This window comes from Myxocyprinus asiaticus, chromosome 9 (genome assembly GCF_019703515.2).
Source record: "Myxocyprinus asiaticus isolate MX2 ecotype Aquarium Trade chromosome 9, UBuf_Myxa_2, whole genome shotgun sequence".
NCBI classification, from domain to species: Eukaryota; Metazoa; Chordata; class Actinopteri; order Cypriniformes; family Catostomidae; genus Myxocyprinus; species Myxocyprinus asiaticus.
In genome coordinates this window covers 4,140,704-4,163,083 of record NC_059352.1, presented here as the reverse complement: position 1 = coordinate 4,163,083, position 22,380 = coordinate 4,140,704, and the positions used below count along the sequence as shown (strand labels likewise).

Sequence of the window (22,380 nt, the reverse complement as noted above, 5' to 3'; positions counted from 1 at the left end):
CTTTTATGACTTCTTAGCATAAGATTTATACTCTGTGTCGCATAATAATTCTTCAGAGGGGTGTACTTTTAAAAAAAGAATGACAACACTTGAATAAGCAAACAAACAGAAAGGCACACCCATATGCATACACACACAAACACTCATTCAGTCATGATTTCATGCACATTGCACATCTCTTTGCAGTTTTTCCCAGTGTGTGTAATTTATCACTATGGTGTAATGGCAGCAGCTGACCGGCTACAAATGCCAGTAACCCATGGGATGTTCACATGTTTGCAAACATCTGCACTGCTGGCCAACCACAGAATGGGCTCCAGATGTTTAGAAAACCTTTGGCTTCTAGAGAGAGGGTTGTAGTCATATTAGCATTTGCGTTTCATACTTTATAAAGTAAAAACGGTGAAGTCTATCACAGCTGTGGTTTGTGCTAGTGTTCTTTTCCATAGGGAATAAAGAAAATCACAAATGAGATCTCTTTAATATATTTATACACTCAATGGCCACTTTATTAAGAACACCTGTACATCTACTTATTCATGTGATTATCTAATCAGCCAATCATGTGGCAGCAGTGTAACGTATAAAATCATTCAGATATGGGTCAGGAGCTTCAGTTAATGTTCACATCAACCATCAGAATGGGGGAAAAATTTTATCTCAGTGATATACAGACCGTGGCATGATTGTTGGTGCCAGACAATTGGTTTGAGTATTTCTGTAACTGTTGATCTCCTGGGATTTTCACACACAACAGTCTCTAGAATGTAAAGAGAATGGTGCGAAAAACAGAAAACATCCAGCGAGCGGCAGTTCTGTGGGTGAAAACACTTTGTTGATGAGAGAGGTCAACGGAGAATGGCCAGACTGAATCGAGCTGACAGAAATGCTTCTGTAACTCAGATAACCACTCTGTACAATTGTACTGAGCAGAATAGTATCTCATAATGCACAACATGTCGAACCTTGAGGCGGATGAGCTACAACAGCAGAAGAACACGTCGGGTTCCACTTCTGTCAGCCAAGAACAGAAAACTGAGGCTGCAGTGGTCCTACCATTTGTGTACCTCAACAGAAATCCAGATTTGTCAGACTAGGCGATGTTTTTCCAATTGTCTACTGTCCAGTTTTGGTGAGCCTGTGCCCACTGCAGCCTCAGTTTCCTTTTCTAAGCTGACAGTAGTGGTACCCAGAGGGGTCTTCTGCTGCTGTAGCCCATCCGCCTCAATGTTCGACGTGTTGTGTGATCAGAAATGCTTTTCTGCATAGAACACATGTTTATTTGGGTTACTGTCACCTTCCTGTCAGCTTGAACCAGACTGGCCATTCTCCTCTGACCTCTGTCATTAACAAGCTGTTTTTGCCCACAGAATTGCCGCTCGGTGGATGTTTTTTGTTTTTGGCACCATTCTGAGTAAATTCTAGAGACTATTGTGTGTGAAAATCCCAGGAGATCAGCAGTTACAGAAATACTCAAACCAGCCCATCTTGCACCAACAATCATGCCATGGTTTAAAATCACTAAGATCAACATTTTTCCCCATTCTGTTGGTGATGTGAACATTACTGAATATCCTGACCCATATATGCATGATTTTATACATTAAACTTCTGCCACATGATTGGCTGATTAGATAATTGCATGAATAAGTAGATGTACAGGTGTACCTTATAAAGTGGCCGGTGAGTGTATATTTATATTTAATATTTGTTTCTACTAGAGAAATGAGATTTAAAGGAGATCATAGGAGACTTTGGGCCCAGTAATCTCACATGTGTCTTCTCTAGAGTTTCAGAAGAAATAAAATTTTTGTCAATTTTTGACTGTCTACATTAATTCTACAGCTCTTACTGTATGTCAACAATTGACAAAAGTTTGTGTCTATTTATTTCTCCTAAGGACTTTTAGGAGAAACATCTGTGACAAAGTTGATATTTAAATGTAACATTACTGAGAGCTCCACTAAGTCTTTTGAGCTCTGAAAGAGCAACCTTTGAGCAATATAATTCTTCTCTGGGTTTCTTTGTCGATGCTTTGACTGTTTGTATATCGAATGTCCAGTTGACCCACATTTCTTTAACATATCTGCAATTAATTACTTCTCAGTTTTTTTCTGAAAAATGTGCAGTCCACAGGAAGTGTGTTCTTCATTTAATGAAAAGGGCCGCCACACGTGGCGAATGAAAATAAAAGACTTCATTCTTCACACCCTCTTTCTTTTCTTCAGTAACACCAAATGACTTGTTTGGCATCAGAATGACCCCAGATGCCCACAGGACCAGCATGTGTTTGGCCAAGTGTGTGTCTGTGGACCCCCTGCATGACATCTCTGAGGTTTTGATGAAGTCATTGTACCAAACTGGTCAGTTGTATCAAGCTGCTTTCTGTGATTCAAATGGAATAGTTCAACCAAAAATCTATCATTGTACTGCATTCTTGGTGTTCCAAACCATATGACTTTCTTTCTTCTGTGGAACTCAATCAGAGATGTCAGGCACACATTCATTGTATGGACAACTGGAAACTGAATGGTGATTGAGGCTAACATTTTGCCTAACATCTCCTTTTATGTTCCACAGAAGACTGGGTTAACACATAAAGGCAAACAGAAACTAAATTTGTATTATGTTGTTTTATACCTTACCTTATTTACGGTATCAATGTGCTTTGTGCATTGCAGTGTGGCAAGACACAGCCATCTTAATGTGTGTTGTGATGTAGGTAACAGCGTTTCTATGGTGACAGCTTCTCCAGCGAAGCATTGCGGAGTACTCCAGAGAGAGAGAGAGAGAGAGATATGGAGTATCATGAACAGTGATGCTAGGGATCGTCTAAAAACAACACATTCGTTTATGAACTGTATTTTGATGAAATGAGATAAGGTTGCTTTAATAGAAAACACCTGGATAGATTTTTATGACTTCATTTTATATTTTGCATTTTGACCAGATTTGGTTTGAAATGCACAGCTTGTTCTTTCAAGGGAAAACCTATTTTTAAGCAGAATTTTTTTTGTGTGCAGGAAACATGTATTTATATATACTATATTTATTATTATTATTATTATTATTATTTGTTTTATTTTGCAGTTTGTTGAATTATATGAATTATTATTTTTTATAAATCTAAACATCATATTTATCTAATTTATAAAGGATGTTTATATAGATCTTTATTTTGTTTAATTATTTTTTTATTTTTTTGTGTGTATATGGTCCCCTTTGATTACTTTGCATATGCAATGTGTTTCTCCTAAAGGCAGATATTGAATACATAACTGTGATTTTAATGAGGATTCAACATCGACTGGACATTGGAAGGGGGAGGGGTTGAACAATAGGGATGGAGAAAAGGCGTGTGAAAATATTTAAAAAAAGATTGACTGGATTCAGTTAAGATTCAGGCTTTACAATTTGTCATCTGCCCCTAACATCTCACACATTCTGCTGGGGCCGAGAGATGCACAGGAAAATGCAGCTGAGAGAGAGAGAGAGAAGGGGGGGAGGGACCGTTGTTGCATTCAACACTGTCATTCGGCTGCTGCACGGCTCAGTGGCAAGACAGTCTGGTGAAAGGAGGAGAGAACTGAGTGTGTGAGAGAAAAGAGGAGAGAGAAAAGGAGAATCAGGGCGGCAGCTGCTGCAGCCTGACAGGAAGCTTCAGGGAGGAAAGGAAGAAAGGACTTGGAATTAGCATTTTTGGAATTAGCTGCAGAATCGTGGTCTTGCTCCTCTGTTATCTGGCTCTAAATGCATTTCGATAAAGGAAGACTCTTGGGGGTTGAATAAAAGGCAGGGAGAAGCAGGGGACATCAAGTCTGAGCTTGTAGGAAGTCAAAGGTGTGGGCATGGCTGCCAAGAGAGGCAAGTCTGGTGTGCCACAGAGTGTGGCAAGGAGCGAGTTAAAGGTGTACCGTGTTGGCAGCACAGAGGGTCGCATCCCGGTGCCATCCAACCTCCGCAAGCAAAGATCCCTGACCAACTTGGCTGTGCTGACAGATGCAGAGAAGAAGATGCAACTCTATGAGCCCAAATGGTGCGATGATATGAGCAAGGCTGCCTCGGGCCACCTTAAGATGGGCAAGCCCAAACCAGCGGGTGGAGGCGGGGCAGGTAGTACCCAACTCTCCCGCAACCTCTCTAAATCGGACCATTCCCTATTTCAGGGCAAACCCAAGTCGTTCACCCCGTTGGCAGCACCTGGTGCCTTGGGCAAGGGCCAAAGTCGGATCCCTCGGGGCCCTTACGCGGAAGTAAAACCACTTAGCAAGACATCTGATGATTGCAAGTCTGACGACGATATCCTTTCCAGCAAAGCCAAAGCGAGTGCAAAGAAGGGAGCTGCCGGGTGTTCTGGGGACCCTGAAGGCAAAGGTCAAGGTGAGGAAGGTGGAGATAAACCCTTCCTCAAAGTGGACCCAGAGTTGGTGGTCACTGTACTTGGTGACTTGGAGCAATTGCTCTTTAGTCAAATACTTGGTGAGTATTACTTTGCCTCTTTGCACCAGCCTGGTCTCATAGAATCACATTACTACACCATTTTGCTAAAAGTGTCTCATTGTATGTTTCATGGCAGTTTCGTCGTGAAATGAACACTAGAGGCACTACAACAACAGAGATCTTTATTCTCTTTCACACAAATCACAAGTAAATCGGCAGTTTATCAGTTTATAAACACATTTTGCCCAGTTCCTCACACAATGCTATCTTATAACATCAAACAACTTTTAATATAGTGCATGACTGGTAAGGCAATACATTTTAAAGTCTGCATTACATAACCAACTACATTTACAAGCCTGTTAAATTGCGTGGTAGCTCAAATGATAGAGCATTGCACTTGCGATGGAAAGGACCGGGATACGAGTCCTGAAGAGCACACAAGTCGCCCTGTGAGCTGAAAGTGTTGTAGAAGCACCACAAAATGACACAATTGTGTATTTCATGTCACATTAGCTTTTTCTGACACTATCGGTTAGGTATAAGGTTTAGAATAGGGAGATATGTTTAGCTGATTTTTTTAACCTGAAAAGCCTCTTCTGTTTGTGAGAACATTTAACTCTCTATCAGCACCACACAGTGGACATTTCACCTCGGAACTGACGCGATACATGAATTTATAAAAAATTATGAGATTAGGCTGCTTTGCACAGTCTGCAACTTAAGGGGCATCCACATAATTCGCATCAGCGTTGCTGAATACATTGAACTATACAGAGTGAAGCGTTGCCCCCAATGGAGCGTTGCGCTTCTGTCAAGTGTTGTAACGCAGCAATCAAAATTCAGACACTTTTATCTTTGATCCAAAACGATTTCCTGAAAATTCAGATGATGTATTACTTTGGCGGTGCAAGCGCTAAAATCAAAATAAGACGTTCTCTAAAACGCGTTTCATCTATAGGTCAAAATGCCGCTTGATGTTGGTGTTCAGCAGTGCGTTGACTCCCCAATATCAGTCATGTGGAAGCCCCTTTATGCCTCTATCATATTTACCTTTGCATGGTGAAATTCCACAGGTGAAATAGTCATCTCAGTGGGAATCCACACGATCAGGAATTTCACCTGATGGATGTCCAGTGGCGAATAACTTTCCCACGCCATTAGAAACCAATAGGATGTTGCTTGTTTTGGCAGTAAATATTCACAGTGGATGAGGAATTAATTTTAGCGGTTAGTTTCTTATTAACTTCTCTCTGCCAGAATATAAAGCAAAGCATAAAAAAGAGGCCACTTTACAAGTCGTTTTTGCGGATTTTACACTCACTTAACATCCCACCCATGCCAACTTCGACTGTGGTGTTTATCCGTGCAAAGGTAAATGTGACCAAGGCTTTTATGCAGACAAACCTAGTTTGTTTGCAGAGCAGCAATTGTCACTTAGATACTGTATGTGTCACAGTTGTAGCCTACTGACTAGTTTTCATGCCCATTTACGGGAAAGCGCACTGTGGTGTGGATTGGCGTGAACTGAGACTACGCCACTGTATTTATTCATGTTTGCCCTTGGACAGCTCTCCAATGCATGTTCTTGTTGAAGCAATGAATCAAACTGTTATTATAAAGGTGGTCTCATGCAGCTGGACAATGCAGGGCTTTGTTCTGTGCAGCATGTGCGTTGTGCATCCATTCTGTCTTGCTCATGGGAAGAAATTGCATTCATAGATTATTTCCCTTGGCGCATATCCAATATCGTTCGATGACTGAACGACAAAGTGCTTGGGGGTGATGCTCGGCACACTGATCTGCTTTTCAACGCCTGCCTGGTGTTGTGTGTCTCCCCATATGTGTGTGTGTGTGTGCTGGTAGTCTGAGCTGGTGTTGCAGCTCTACTCTCAATTAGATAATGGCTGCTATTACGGAAACAGGTAGTAGGAGACCAAAGATTCTGGAATACAAAAATGGGACATAGTGAATTCGATTTGTGCTCATAGTGTGGTTTGTTTTAGCCACGTTTGACTGCTGCTTTATTGACACTGATTAATTATGTTGTTGAATACATGAACAAAAATGGCATGGTCGACTGCAACACTGGAGGTCCATTTGTAGGGATAGAGAAGAGAGATTCAACGATGGCATCTCAGTGCATTTTAAAGGATTGCTGCTTTAAATTACCATGCTGTTATCTTATTGGATTATCTCCAAAAAGATTGCATGATATTCTATGAGGAATAATGCTTGTTATAGTTTGTAAGCAGTCATGAGGCAAACTTAACTGCAATAATCAGAAAGTATGTCCATTGCATTTGAAACAATTATCCCTTACTGTTTTTTTTTTTTTTTTTACCATTCTCTAAAGACTGCATGCCCTGTATTTGTGCATTATTTCTCAAATGGATGACCTCTTATTGTGTACAGACTTCAACTGTTTAAATATCCAATTACATGACCTGGATTTTTGCAATGTTTTCCTGGAATCCAATTTTAGATGTTTCCTCCTACCTACCGTACTTGCATTGCGCAAGTTAGTGCGGTTAAGACAATATAATTCAATGGTAGGTTAACTCAATGAGTTAAAAATGTAGTGGTCATCTCCCCATAACCCTGGTCAAAAAAGTAATGTGTAGAGGATTACTATTGGAAATGTAATTTGTAAACAGTCCTATGTAGGACATCAAAAGGAATTTTAAAATCTTTTTCTATAGATCCTTATAATTTCCTATCCTGTAGAAATACATCATTTCACTGTAAAACAATTTCTGATAAAGATTACACGATATCCAAAAAAGTAGGCAGTAGGAACCGAAACTTCCTGCAAGAATTTTAGTTTAAGTGGGACCTCATTGGATTCCCACTGAATTCCCATTAGGATCATTTTGAATCGGTTCCAGTGAGTTTCTCTTTGTCAGCCAAACACTATTGAAATACAAAATGCAACATAATCCCATAGGAAAATGTGACCAAATCACATCGTTTGTTCTCATAAATTTTGACTAAAAATTATGTTACTGTAGAATATAATGAGCTACAAGGAAACTTTTTTTATGCAGGGAAACATTAATCACAAGATCTCTTAGAGTATTCCATTTATTCTCCAAGTATCTTCTTCTTGTAATTATGATCACCCACAGAGTTTTTACTCATTTAAGTGTTCTGCATAATAAACCACTGCATAATAGACTTCCTATGAGCTATTCTGTAGGATTGAATGTGGTGCACTACATCTGCATTACTTCATACTATTTTTGGTCACAAGTCTGAATAAGGACTCATGTGTGGAATGAAACATTGGTTTCCTCTGTACATTCACAGTTGCTATTGTTCTGTACAGCTGGACCAGGGTCTAAATCTATGGGGAACGCAGGCTTATAATATCTGTGAGTGACAATAGATTGAATTGAGGAAGAGTTGTGATCTGAAAACATAAGGGTATAATGGGCTGAGGCTACATTTGGTGTCTTTGTGCATCCTGGAAATGAGACTGAAAATGAGAGGAAGTATCAGGATGGCAAGCAAAAGCAAGTGACTATGGAGATAAGAGATTCAGCCAGAAGATTAGGGAGCCATTCACTACATTCATGAGATTGCTGTGATCATGTTGACATTCATATATGAACTAGAGATTGACAGATATGGGGTTTTTCAATGGCCAGTGCTAATATCTAGAGAGCAGGGTGGCTTATAGCCAATATAATACTGATAAAAATATAATACGATGCATTGATTGCAAACATACAGTATATTGTTTCGGGTTATCATGCATGGAGAATAAAGATAATATGAATATTGTAAACTGAGTAATCATTCTAGCAAAGTTCTTTGTACATAAAGTTACATTTATCAAGACCTGATATATCAACCTGTTTTCAATTTTACTTTTTATATATCGTTATAAATCTCAAAGTAAAAAAAACAAAACAAAAAACTAGTAAGAAAGAATACTAGTAAGTTATTGAATGTTTTTATTATATTAATGTAAGAATACAAGTACATTTGTGTACTATTTTATTTTATTTTACTATTAAGTTGTTTTATTTCATTTTATTTTATTTTGTTATTCAAGATTCTTCTTAGCTTTAACTGAAAAGTTTGGCCTTAGTTTCGTAATGCCTTGTTTGTTAGATAAATAAGATAAAAACTTTAATAATTGCAAATGAGACATGCACAAAATTGCTGAAATTAAATAAACACCTAATTTACACATCCTTTGCTTGGATTTCACCAACAAATATAAAAAAAAAAAAAATGCATTAAATGTGTGTTATCTATTGACAAGGCCAGGGGCGGACTGGCCATAGGGAGAACCGGGACTTTTTCCAGCGGGCCGGCCGTGAAACGGGGCTGAACAGGCCGCGACAGGCTGAAGAGGGCCGCAAAACGGCGCCGTGATATGCAGAAAAGGACAGAGCCACCCCTCTCCCCGCTCAAAAATGTTTGGGCCAGGGGGCCTGCGTAGCTCAGCGAGTATTGACGCTGACTACCACCCCTGGAGTCGCGAGTTCGAATCCAGGGCATGCTGAGTGACTCCAGCCAGGTCTCCTAAGCAACCAAATTGGCCCGGTTGCTAGGGAAGGTAGAGTCACATGGGGTAACCTCCTCGTGGTCGCTATAATGTGTAGTTCTCGCTCTCAGTGGGGCGCATGGTGAGTTGTGTGTGGATGCCACGGAGAATAGCGTGAAGCCTCCACACGCGCTACATCTCCACGGTAACGCGCTCAACAAGCCACGTGATAAGATGTGCGGATTGACGTCTCAGATGCGGAGGCAACTGAGATTCATCCTCTGCCACCCAGACTGAGACAAGTCACTACGCCACCACGTGGATTTAGAGCACATTGGGAATTGGGCATTCCAAATTGGGGAGAAAAATAGGGGGCCAGTTTCTATGTAAAATCCAGGGCCGATTTATTTTCCCAGCCCCTGGACAAGGCTATTGTCAGCCAACAAATTTATTGTTGGTAGATTTCGGAACTGACACCTTTGGAAAAAACACTTCTTTTAATCATCCAGTTTTGACAGATTAATCAGGCTTTACCAGTATATACAGGTATCAAAGATTGCACCCTTGCTCGCATCTGAGGCAGTTGCCCACTTTGTGACCCAAATATCCTACAGAGGAAGCTGCGGTTCAGCCTGTCCTCGCAGATGAAAGTGTATTGAAGAAAGAGCACATTTTAAAACTTAATCTCTCGTGCAGTCAACCGCAGAGCATAGCACTGCAGTAGAATTTGGCTCAATTTTTCCTCAGTTTTATGTCAATACTTACCTTAAGTGTAATGAAATTGAAATGAGGGTGTTGAGTTTGAAATAAGTTGAGTTTTTAGAGTTTTGTTAGAGGCACGTAGTAGCAAGTTAACTAAGTTAACCACTATATATTGTAGAAGCAATTACCAACTATAAATTCCACTTTGTTTCCTGAATTTTATCTTTGAATTTGTTTCAGATGAACCCGCACAAAACATGCACAACATCCTAAACAACATGCACAAACTATGTTTGGACACTTTACATGTTTTGCCGCTTCAATGCCTTGAGTGTTTCAGCACTTAAATATGCCACACTAGTTTCCCGTTCATCTTCATTTCGCCTTATACGTGACAGTTGGCAACCCTACTTTATGCCGTTATCAAAAGTCACAGCTTGGTCTGTTTATAATGGGCACATGGAACATGCTGTTTAATAAAAGCAAGTGAAATACTGCCATCTTGTCACCTCATTTACCAATTTCACTATGCAAGTCTCTAGTGATTTTATTAGCTAGAACACGTGTTAATTTTCTCATGGGAATGGACTTGATTGACATGAGATACAGTATGTAACATCCGGTAAGCTCTCTCTCTCTATGTCTGTAAAGCAGTCCAGTCATTAATAACGTCAGAGCAGGCGCCGTGCCTAACTGCAGCATGAGATTGATTGGCCATGCTGTTGACATGCTGACTGCCGCCCATGCAAAAGGTCTGGTCTACACTGCAGCTTATTCTGGCCAAAATCCACCAACAGGAATAGACCATCTGACTGACATGTAAAGCGACCAACAACAGTTTGTTTTGTTTTTATGTGTTGTTTACGTGCGAGTTTATCTGAAAGAGATTACACCACAATAATAGAGATAATACAATAATTTTAATAATTGTGCAACAGTCTGTTTGAATGGTTGTGCAAAAAATAATGAAAAAAGCAGAAAATGTGCAAAGAATTTGTGACCAGAATTTCTGCCTGTCCAAAATTAATAAGTGCTGATTATTAACAGATATAACGGAATACAGGTATACAGTTCTGGATAACTCGTTTAGTACGTTCTATTACTGTAAGTGCCTCAAAATAAACTCTGAACAATTTACTACATTAATATGTTAATAATATAACTCGCTCTGCATTCTTTCATTTCCCTCTCTCACATTGAAGAGCACTGCCATTCTCATTCATGCACTGGTTACATCCCGTATTGATTACTGCAATGCTCTCCTCTCTGGTCTTCCTTCCAAACTTCTTCATAAACTTCAGCTAGTCCAGAACTCAGCTACACAAATCATTTCTAGAACCCCCTCTATTGAACACATTTCACCTGTTCTTCAACATCTGCATTGACTTCCGGTTAAGTACCGAATTGATTTCAAAATCTTGCTTCTTACATACAAGGCCTTAAATAATCTTACTCCTTCATACCAATCTTTTTCATATCTATACACCTACTCGTACCCTCAGATCTTCCTCATCAACTCTTCTTGTCATACCACGTATTCATCTGAACACTATGGGGTCTAGAGCCTTTAGTTATACTGTCACTTATGGAATTCCCTTCCTCTGGACATTCGTAACAGTGAAAGTCTTCAAACTTTTAAATCTTGTCTTAAAACTCACCTTTTTAAACAGGCTTTTTTATGACTGTGCATGCATTGAGTTCATACTTTGTATCTTCCAATGTTTTATTGTATATCATAGTATTGATTGCTTAATGTTGTTATTGTTGATGCTTTCAAGGATTACTTTTTTGTGTTCTGTTTGTAAGGTGACCTAGAGTGTCATGAAAGGCGCCTATAAATAAAATGTATTATTATTATTATTATTATAAATAAAAGAGTTGTTGTCTCTAGTATGGCAAATGTTGAGTAATCCAGTGATTATTTCATCCTCAAAAATGCTCACTTTATTAAACCAGTACCTTGTAAACAAAACTTTGGGTCAATGGTGTGACAGTAATTTTTTTTATTTTTTATTATTATTATTTTTTGTCCGTATCTATTCATTTATTCAGAAATACATTTTAAAAAGCAATTCACATGTTCATGTTTTCAATTCCAGTGTTAAAGTCATTTTAAAATGTTTTCTGGGGCTTAAAGTACAAAATAAATAAATAAATAAATGTCATGTGTGGCGACAGATGTTTAGAAAAAAAAAAAAAAGCAACTTGACTCAAAAAAAAAAAATCATGATATTTTTGAACAAAACAAAATTACTTACAAAATTTGTGTAAAAAGTGTTTTAATACCTTTTACTTGATGGTTACACAATATGACATTTTTTAAATCAATTCTTTTTTTAATTTTTTTTAGAAAATGTATAAATATTTCTACAAACTGAAAAAGTGTGTTTTGAACTAGATTATTAAAAGATTTCTTATTTTTATTTCCTCATACAAACCTATTTGTCAATGTGATGGAAATGTTTTAAATATGTAAGAGCAGGGAATTTTTATGAGAACAAATGTGATTAAGTAATAACGTCTGGAAAATTAAATACTGTATAACTGTGAATTAAAGAATTAGGACCAGGACTAGTTTGTAGTTGTTTTTGTAAACTAACATTTCAATCTTTATGACTAACCAGAAAATGTCCCCTTACGTTGACTGTTTCTGAAAATAACCTTTTTGCTAGTAATAGGCTTAAAAACCAGTCAGAATGAAGTAAACCAGTATAATGGGATGTGATCTGGCAATAACGTATAAAAGCTTGTGTTACACTTTGATGATTTGAGTCTCCCACAGCTGTCTGTTGGGACCTCCCGGCCTTGAACTAATAAAGGAAGCAAAGAGAAAACTGGAGCCTGTCTGAGTTTTTGCTACAGCACAAAGAGCAGGATATACTAGATTATCATATTAGATCATAGAGTGAGTATATTGTTGTTCAGGAAAGATAGTACAGGAATTCGGTTTTAGTCTGAGCCAGTTTATCCAGGATGGGACGCCATCAACCTCTCGGTTGAGTCAGAGTTGTAATCTTCCTGTTTGAGTCCGGATTATGAGATACCTGAGTCAGATTTACAATTTGTACAATAGTCAATGACCCATTTGTTTCTATGCAGACTGATTAAAAAACCTGTGAGCTCCTAAGGTTAATTTATACTTCCCGGGCTAACAGACTTTTTATTTATTTATTTATTTATTTATTATTATTATGATGAAATGAAATTCTTTGTTCTGCTAAAGTGTTTTTGGTGATATTTCTCCAGTTCGTACACATCTCTGAAATTCTTGACCAACTAGAAATCAGCTAGTTGAAGAGCATTGATAATTGGTTAAAAGTAATCGTGGGTGTAATTTGGATGTGATGTTCTTTTATTTATATTCCTAAACGGAATAATTTAAAAACGATGCCGCGCGTTGTAGAAATGCAGGCTGCTTTCGCCTAGGGTGCTTTATTTTGATCGGGAAAAGCAAGTTTGATTTCTTTCACTGGCTCGGAGGTTGCGTAAAGCCAGACAGTTTTTAATTAGTGCTTGCCATTTCTGTGTGCCAATGCATCAGACTGTCAGTTAATGGACAGGGCCAATCAAGAGATAGTTTGACTTTTATCATTTGTTCTCCTCAGTTTCTTCATGTAGGCGATGTAGTGATGTAATGCTGTGTTGGTCTGGTAATCCAAATTTTGCATTTGGCTCATTTAATGCTGTCTCTGAGGTCCATGTTAAAGAGAATGCTAGCTCTCAGTGAAGCCCTGTGATTGATTTAGTCTAGACATTTTAACCTCCTATTTGCTTCAGTTGGTTCACCTGCTTTAGGTTTTGTTATTAAAGTGTAAATGAGCCTGTTGATTTGGATTCAGTTGCATTTCGATCTATATATTTCACTAATCAGGGCTCTAGCTGTAAGGCTGATAACAACACATCCAGTTCTGAGCAGGTCTTCAACATAATAACTTAAAGCTGAAGTGTGTTACCAAACAGAATTGCAAAAATAAGCATTGCTTTCAAACAGCATTCCGAACACACCCTTCACCTGTCATTGGTCGAACTAAGAGATAGTCTCGTCCCAAACTAACATCACTGGTTGAGGCAATGTTGCGGTGTCAAGCTGGAGGGGCCGCTCACACAAACGGAGCAACATCGAAAAAGCCATAGGGACGCAGTGTTTACGCTTTTTGGGGAAATCAGTCCACGAATGGTTTACTTATTATAATTGTCTAATTTAAGCTGGCATAGAAGAAAGTATTTTAACATCGATAAAAGTAAACACATCAGCTTTAACAATTTTTGGTAGTGAAACCTACAGTATTTCTCTGTAAGATTCAGATTTTGTATGGATTTTAAAGTTATGGCCATGTCATGACATTCTTAACATTCACATATATAAGAAATACAAAAAACAAAAGTGTGCTCTGTGGTTTTGCATTACTGTGGCAGCAGGCTACAGTGGTACAGATGATGTCAGATAGTAATACCATGGTACTCTGATCATAGTAATTTACCATATTATTTAACTGGCTCTGAAAGGTATTACAATGGTACGTTTAAGTAACAGGAGTGTTTTGTGTTTTTTTTTTTTTTTGCAGATCCAGAGTCTCAGAGGAAACGTACAGTTCAAAATGTTCTGGATCTCAGACAGAATCTGGAGGAAACCATGTCCAGCCTGAGAGGAACCCAGCTCAGCCAGAGGTGAGTTAGGACCTTACACTACTGTATATGTTTATGGTTTTAAAAATAAGAGCCAAACTAATTCATTATATGAGTGTTTTCTGATGCATATGGTTGCTTTTCAATTAGTTGTATTTGTACAACTGGGACAAAGCACAAACTGATGTAGATCTTTACACATATTTGTTTCACAAAGAGAATTACTGTAAACAAAGTTTTAAATAGTACAAAATGGATTACTTCTTCAATAATCAGGCACTCCCCCATTTTTTGGGGAACTTGCCACATCGGTCATTCAAACACCTGGCAGCCAAACAAACACTATTAAACACTTGACATAAATGGTTAAGAAGGTAGCCTGTTCTGACTTTGCAAAGAATATCCAAACTGCAGTACACAACAATAAATAACAGTATGGTCCCATTTTATAATAGGTGTCTTTAACAACGATGTACAAACATTAAAATACATACAATACAATGTACTTATTGTGTAACTACATGTTGTTCTGCAAAATTCTCAAAAGATTCACATTTGCTGTTACTGAGGTTGAGGTACGGGTAGGTTTAGGAGTAGGGTTTGGGGTTAGGGTTAGGGGTAAGGTTATCAGTGTAATTACCGATGTAATTAAATGCATGTACTTTAAATGTAAGTACATTGCAACAACACATATGTAAATAATATGTACATTGCATCAAATTAAACTTAAGTACATAGTAGTTAAAAACTTTGAATATAAAGTGGGTCCGAAATTATTACAGTTTCTGAAAAAAAATTCTTCCAAAGTGTGAGTTGTGCTTGCGCGTGTTCTAGATGATTGCTTTGCTAGTTGTTTTTAGTATTGCTGTTTGGTTGCTAGGGTGTTCCGTGTGGATGTTTGTCTAGTGCAGTGGTTTCCATCCCTGTTCCTGGTGGCCCCCCGAACACTGCCCATTTTGTATATCTCCCTTATCTGACACACCCACTTCAGGTTTTGGAGTCTCCACTAACGAGCTGATGAGTTGAATCAGGTGTGTTTGATTAGGGAGATATCCAAAATGTGTAGTGTTGAGGGGCCTCCAGGAACAGGGTTGGGAACCACTGGACTAGCGCATATTTACATAGACAATTAAAAAACAGTGTAGATGAATTCAAAAACGTATTCGGTGTTTAAGACTCAACAATGTACTAAAAACTCTCAAAACCCCATAGCAACTACAGTGGCAAGAAAAAGTATGTGAACCCTTTGGAATTACCTGCATTTATGTATAAATTTGTCTTAAAATCTGGTTTGAACTTTATCTAAGTTTCAATAATGAACAAACACAATCTGTTTTAGCTTATAAAACACAAATGATTGTATTGCTCTTGTACATATTTAATACATCATTCAAACATTCACAGTGTAGGCTGGAAAAAGTATATGAACCCCTAGGCTAATGACGTCAACAAAAGCTAATTAGAGTCAGGAGTTGGCAAACCTGGCATCCAATTAATGCCATGCCTCTCAAAAAAGAGATCTTAGAAGACCTATGATCAAGAACTGTTGCTTTTCATGAAGCTGGAAAGCATTACAATGTTATCTTGAAGAGCTTAGATATCCATCTGTCTACAGTTAGACAAACTGTCTAGAAATGGAGATGATTAAGTACTGTGGATACTCTCCCTAGAAGTGGCCGTCCAGCCAAGATGACTCAAAGGGTACCCCGTAGAATGCTCAGTGAGGTAAAAAAAAGAACCCTAGAGTGACAGCTAAAGACTTGAAGGAATCATTGGAACTAGTTAACATCTCTGTTCAGGAGTCTACTATATAGAAAACATTAAACAGGCATGGTGTCCATGGCAGGACACCACAAAGGTGTCCAACAAAAACATTGCACCTGAGTTTGCCACAGACCACCTTGACACTCCACAACACTACTGGCAAAATGTTTTATGGACTGCTGAAACTAAGGTTGAATTGTTTGGAAAAAACATGCAGCACTACGTATGGCGTAAAAAATGCACCGCATACCAACATGAAAACATCATCCCAACGGTGGGCTGCTTTGGGGCCTGGACCGCTTGCCATTATAAAAGGAAAAAATGAATTTCCCAGTTTTATCAACATTTCCTTCAGGATAATGTCAGGGTTGCTGTGCGCCAGCTGAAACTCAGTAGAAGTTGGGTGATGCAGCATGATAATGACCCTAAACATAGAAGTAAATCCACTACAGAATGGCTTCAAAAAAAGGAAATCCACCTTTTGGAGTGTCCCAGTCAGAGCCCAGATCTTAACCCAATAGAAATGCTGTGGAATGACCTAAAGAGAGCCATTCACACCAGTCATCCTAAGAATATGGCTGAGCTGAAGCAGTTCTGAAAGGAAGAATGGTCAAAAATTCCTTCTGAACATTGTGCAGGTCTAATCTGCAGCTACCGGAAACACTTGGTTGAGGTAATTGCTGCCAACGAAGGATCGACCAGTTATGACATCCATATGACACTGTACATAAGGGGCTGTTCAGACCAAACGTGTTCTTGCGCTAAAAAAGCTATAGGCAATACAACAAATGAAACAGAACACAGGTGCCTTATCATCTTGTACGAGATGGCACAACAGTCAAAGATGTCTGTCTAGCACATGTTTACACAGACAATTAAAAAACAGTGTAGATGAATGCAAAAACGTGTTATGTGTTTAAAGTCCTCAACAATGCTCTAAAAACACTCAACCCTACACAGAAACCACATAAAGGGCTGTTCAGACCGAGCGTATTTCTTCAGAGAAAAAAAAATCTACACACAATGGAACAGAACGCAGGTATCTCGAGGCGTATTTTTTAAAAGTTCAAGTACATTAACTTGATTAACTTCATTAATCGTTTAAATATAGTGTGCCATCACGGTCTGGGGTGTGACAGCACACCAGCCAAAGATGTCTGTCTAGTGCATGTTTACATAAAACAATGATTAAACAGCGCAGATTCATGCATAAACAGACTTGGGGTTTAGGCCTAAAAGCACTCAAAACCCATTAGCAACCACAAAAGGGGCTGTTCAGACCTAACATGTTCTTGCGCTAAACAAAAAAAAAAAAGCTATATGCAACAAATGGAACAGAACAAACGTGTCTTGAGACATGTTTCTTAAAAGTTAAAGTTTTTTTAACTTGACGCGTCTTCTAAAAAAATAAGGTGGTCTTGCACGAGACACCACACCAGTCAAAGATGTCCATCTAGCGCATATTTACATAGAAAAACAATTAAAAACAGCGCAGAAGGACGTAAAAATGCATTTGTTTTAATGGCCCTTAACAATGAGCTAAAACCTTCACAATTGCATAGCAATGGCCTAGTAACCACCCACAACTCTCAAGCATTAACATCTAGTCTGCTTTTATCCTAACAGTCCTTGTCTGATTATTGTCATGACAAAAACTGCACAATATAGACTGAGAACTTTGCTCTGGCTTTAAGTAGGATGTGATGTGGCACTGAAAGAGAGAGAATGGAAAAGCAGGTCATGAGGTTTGGGAGTGGCTTCAATGTCAGTTGAAAGGTTCAATGCAGTGAAATAAGGCTACATGTGTGTTATTTTTAGTTCTTCTGTGACAGCAGAGTGAAATAAATCATTTATTCTGACATGTAACTACCATGCGGCTCTTTATTTTCAAACAAGGTCCTCTGCTAGTATTGTCAGCTGCCTAATGTGCCAGTAATGCTGTTTGACAGATACAGTCATGCACAAACCACATGTCCAGAAAATTTATTCACCTAAAAATAGAAAAAAACCTCTGATCTGTGCTACATATAACAGACACATGCAAATAACCCATAGAAAATATTTCTCAATATCTTAATATCTCAATTGCTTCTCCTACACAGCAGTGAGATTAAGTGGAGAGCAAATGGAAACTTCTGCTCAAGACTTTTGCTTCTCAAATGTTTCTCCTGAGAAAAAGACACAAGTAATCTTTCAGAAGAGATCTCACAATGTCTCAAACCGTGCACAGATTCGCCAAGATACCACAATCTGCAATGAAAACTCAGCGATCTCAATGTGAACTCAAACATTTCTCATCAAATTGTTCCAAGACCAAATTATCTGAGCTACTCTATCCACATTAATATTTATAGTTCACATATTTAGTTAACAATTGACTCATTTGTGTCTGTTTTTATTTTTCCTAAGGGAACAATCTTGCAACAGAGCTACATCAGCCAAATAACCTACTGTACTAGCATAGTGAAACGTTCAATTTGCCAATTGACACAATTGTAGGACTAACCAAATGACCCACTGACAACAGAGAAAATGACCTACTCACAGTTAAATATATCAAAGGTCCCTAGTGGAATTGACCAAGTGACCTAGTATCACCAGAATAACACCAAACTGTCCTCTGGCAACGGAATAACACTTACCGAGTAACCCACTGCCACTGTATTTGTGTACACTTTATGCCTCGGGTGCATGCGGAACAAATATTTTGGATCATGTTTCACAACCACAAGCACATTTTCTGTTGTTTCGGGGTCTGAAGGCATCTAATAAATGATCCTGAGAGAAAAGGGTAAAAATAGCTGCCTTATGCTGACATGCTGAAGGAAACTCTTACATTATTCATTTGTGCCGGTGCATCTGGTTATGCAATCTCCACCCTCAACAGAAGTGTTCTAACATATATGCGGATTGGCTAACATATGCTTCTTTAGTATGAGTTCCTGAGGGCCTGATCAGGTCCAGCATCCTTGTTTAAACCACCAGCATGCTTAGTCACCATCATATCCCTTAGGAAAGAAAAATCACAAATTAGTAATATTAATATCTCAGGTGTTTCTCCTAGACAGTATGGTTTGGAACCCACTGTCCACTAAAAAAACAACAACAAACATGATTTTCATCACTTTCGGTTCCAATAAAGATTCACAAATGTTCATTTTTCCACAGATGCAGACATAACGCTGTTCTAAAATACTCTCGGACATTGTTTCCTGCAGTGCTAATCAGTGCCAGTGCTGCACCTCTACTAAGTGTAGTCCGATTCCCCAACAAATTACTATAATGAGCTGTTTCTTTTTAGTGAATCTGACTTCCATTGTCCAGCTTGAAATGAACAAAGAACTGTTGTTGTGTTATGTTTAAGTCTCCTGACACTTAAATCAGGCTGTACCTTTACTGACTGATTGTTCAGATTGTTAAAGATAGGCCTAGTTTTGTTTTATTAAAAAAAAATATTTTATATAAAAGACAATGAATTAATGAAATGTTAGCGCACTTTTGTGGTTTAGAATTTGTATTTAATATATAACTGCTGTATATTACTACCCTGCAGTATAAGCAGGCGGTCACTGCAGAGCTTTTTTGCCATCCTTTTTTTCGGCGCATTTCTCTGATAAAGGCCCCAATATACTTCTGCAAAAGTTCTTCTTCGTTCTTCGCTCAGGGGTAAAAAGAAGTTCTAAACAGCTGTGCAACGGTATACTACTTGCGAACATTCAGACACCGGTCACACCTCTGTGGGAGGCGTTTAGAAGTACACTTAAATATGAGGACTCTAAAATGTGTTATCAATGACTTTATGCCTCATTCTATAAGTAGAATTCACATGAGGTCAGTAAAACGTTGTTTTAACCACTCAATGATGATTTAAAGTAATATATATGCAGTAGAAAATGTTTAACTTTAACTGGTTTACACTCTGAATTCATGATGCTAATATGCTAAAATGCTAAACGCAGCCATATAATGTGCCAATTACACTCTGATATTGTAATTTATGATGACACTGATACTACTGCAAAGAGGGGTGTATAAAAGAGTGATAATGGGCAAAATACAGACAAAAGAATGGTGATAAGAGCGGCATGTCTTACTTTGGGCAAATGTGTGAATGGCTTTCACTGCAAATGGCACATGAGTGAATGGGCACTTGAGAGTATTTGAGTAGATTTGATTCCTTTTGTAGACTAATTAAACAAAACAAAAACAAATAGCACAACATGGTCATGCACGGTGATGTGTTCATGTTGAATACTGACTGTGAAACATAAACACAGTAGGAGGTGGAGCTTCAGGTCACACCTACCGATGACATGGACCAATGGCAGCAATAAGGTGTTTAGCAGCCGGTAAGAATTTTTCTTAAAAGTTGTCCAGGCGAGCTGTTACAAACCACCAAAACGAATTTGGATTTTGTTCTAAATGATGTCATACCAGTTCGTTCTTCGATTTTGTAACCTTTAGTGAATCTTTTCTCTTCAGGATCATGGGTAGTGCAGTTATTCACCAGGAATTCCTAGATTAAACACAATGTTTTAAAAAAATAAAGTTAAAAATAACCAATTACTGGAATGCATTTATGCTCCAATTAGTCATAAATGTGTAAACATGCCTTTTGTAAGAACTGTATTAAATTTAACTCTGATTTGTTACATCTGATCTGTTGAAATCTGAAATGATCTCTGAGACTACTGAGGGCAGTACATGTAATAAAAATATTTACGAATCTTCCTGAGAAGTAAGAATCGTTATTGGAACCATATCGGAATCAAAAGTGTTAAGAGGAATCGGAATTGGGATCAGAATTGTTATATACCTTATGATTGGCAAATAGTTTTTTTTTTTTTTTTTTTTTTGCAGTGTGTAGAAAGCATTTTCAAATGTCTCCAGTATGGATGAGAGGCATAAACATTGCAGAATCAATGCGTTTTAAAATGAGAACGGATTAGTGTGAACTTAGACATTTTCACCTGATAAAAACACGCTAATAATTGCCTCACATATTTCTCCTCTAGTGTAACAAAAGAGATCCCAACAAAGTCTCAAACAGTGCACAGATTTTCCAAGACATCAAACGTCAGATACTTCCATAAGAACTCAAACATTACTCATCAAATTCTTCCAAGACCAAATAATCTGGGCTATGCCATTAATGTATGAAAACAATTGTCTAATTTGTGTCTAGTTTATTTCTAATAGGACATTTTAGGAGAAATATCTGAGCCAAAACTTATTGTTCATACTAAATCAAACATAATGGAGAACTCTGTTAAGTCTCCTGAGCCACATCTGAGCAATACAGTTTTCCTCTGGGATGTTGTGTTTTGGATGCTGGTGTTTAAATGTATAGATATGCTAGTCCAAACCAGCACTAACCACCATAAACCAGCAATGAAAAGTCTGCATGAAAGTGTCAGTAACCCTCTCTCTCTCTCTCTCTCTCTCTATCTACAGCTGTCTGGACAGCAGTGTATGCTACGACAGTGATGAAACCAATGCTCGCAGTGTCTCCAGCCTCTCCAACCGCTCCTCGCCGCTCTCCTGGAGGCACGGGCAGGCCAGTCCCCGCCTGCAAGCTGGCGATGCCCCTTCCTCTACTGGCAACAGCTATTTGGTGGGCACCAAGTCCTCGTCCCAGTACACCTCTCACACAATGCCTGCTCGCTGTTCTAGCCGGCTCAGCCACACATCACGCAGCGAGTTCATCGAAGGACTGGACGCTGGTGAGAGCGACCTCAAGTCTGGATACCTGAGTGATTCTGATTTACAAAGCAAGAGTTTGAATGATGACGACGATGACGACAATTTGGCCAATGGGTGAGTGTCTGGATAACCCAAACAGTGGTTTGTTCGTTAAAGACTTGTTGACCAGTCAAATCTGGATGCAATCATGCAGTATTGTAGAAAAGATCACAAAACACTGCTTAAACAATCCTAAGATGTTTGCTAGTCTTAGCTAGTCTAGTCTCCCAGCATCATCAGGCTGGTCTGTTTGCTGGTTCTAGAAGGGGTTTTAGGCACTTGACAGCTTGGAAATCAGCTAAAGACAAGTTTGGCCAGGATAGGAAACCAGCTTGAACATCTTAAACCAGCAAAGACCAGCAATTCATATTAGGCTGGTTTAAGTTGTTATCTTTTTCACCAGGGCACTAGAACACTTTATAGAAAACCTGCATCAAAAGAATAGTTCACCCAAAAATGATAAAACTCTCATCATTTACTCACTTTATGCCACCTCAAACTCGTATGACTTTCTTTCTTCTGCGGAACCCAAATGAAGATTTTTTTTGATGGAGATATGATGTGTTTATATCCATATAATGCAAGTCCATGGGGTTCAATAATTTCAA

At 38.5% G+C, this 22,380-nt stretch overlaps 1 pseudogene; it reads left to right on the top strand.

Annotated features, from left to right (window-relative positions):
* LOC127446383 (neuron navigator 1-like) overlaps positions 1-22,380 on the top strand; it is a 112,180-nt pseudogene that overhangs the window by 5,292 nt on the left and 84,508 nt on the right.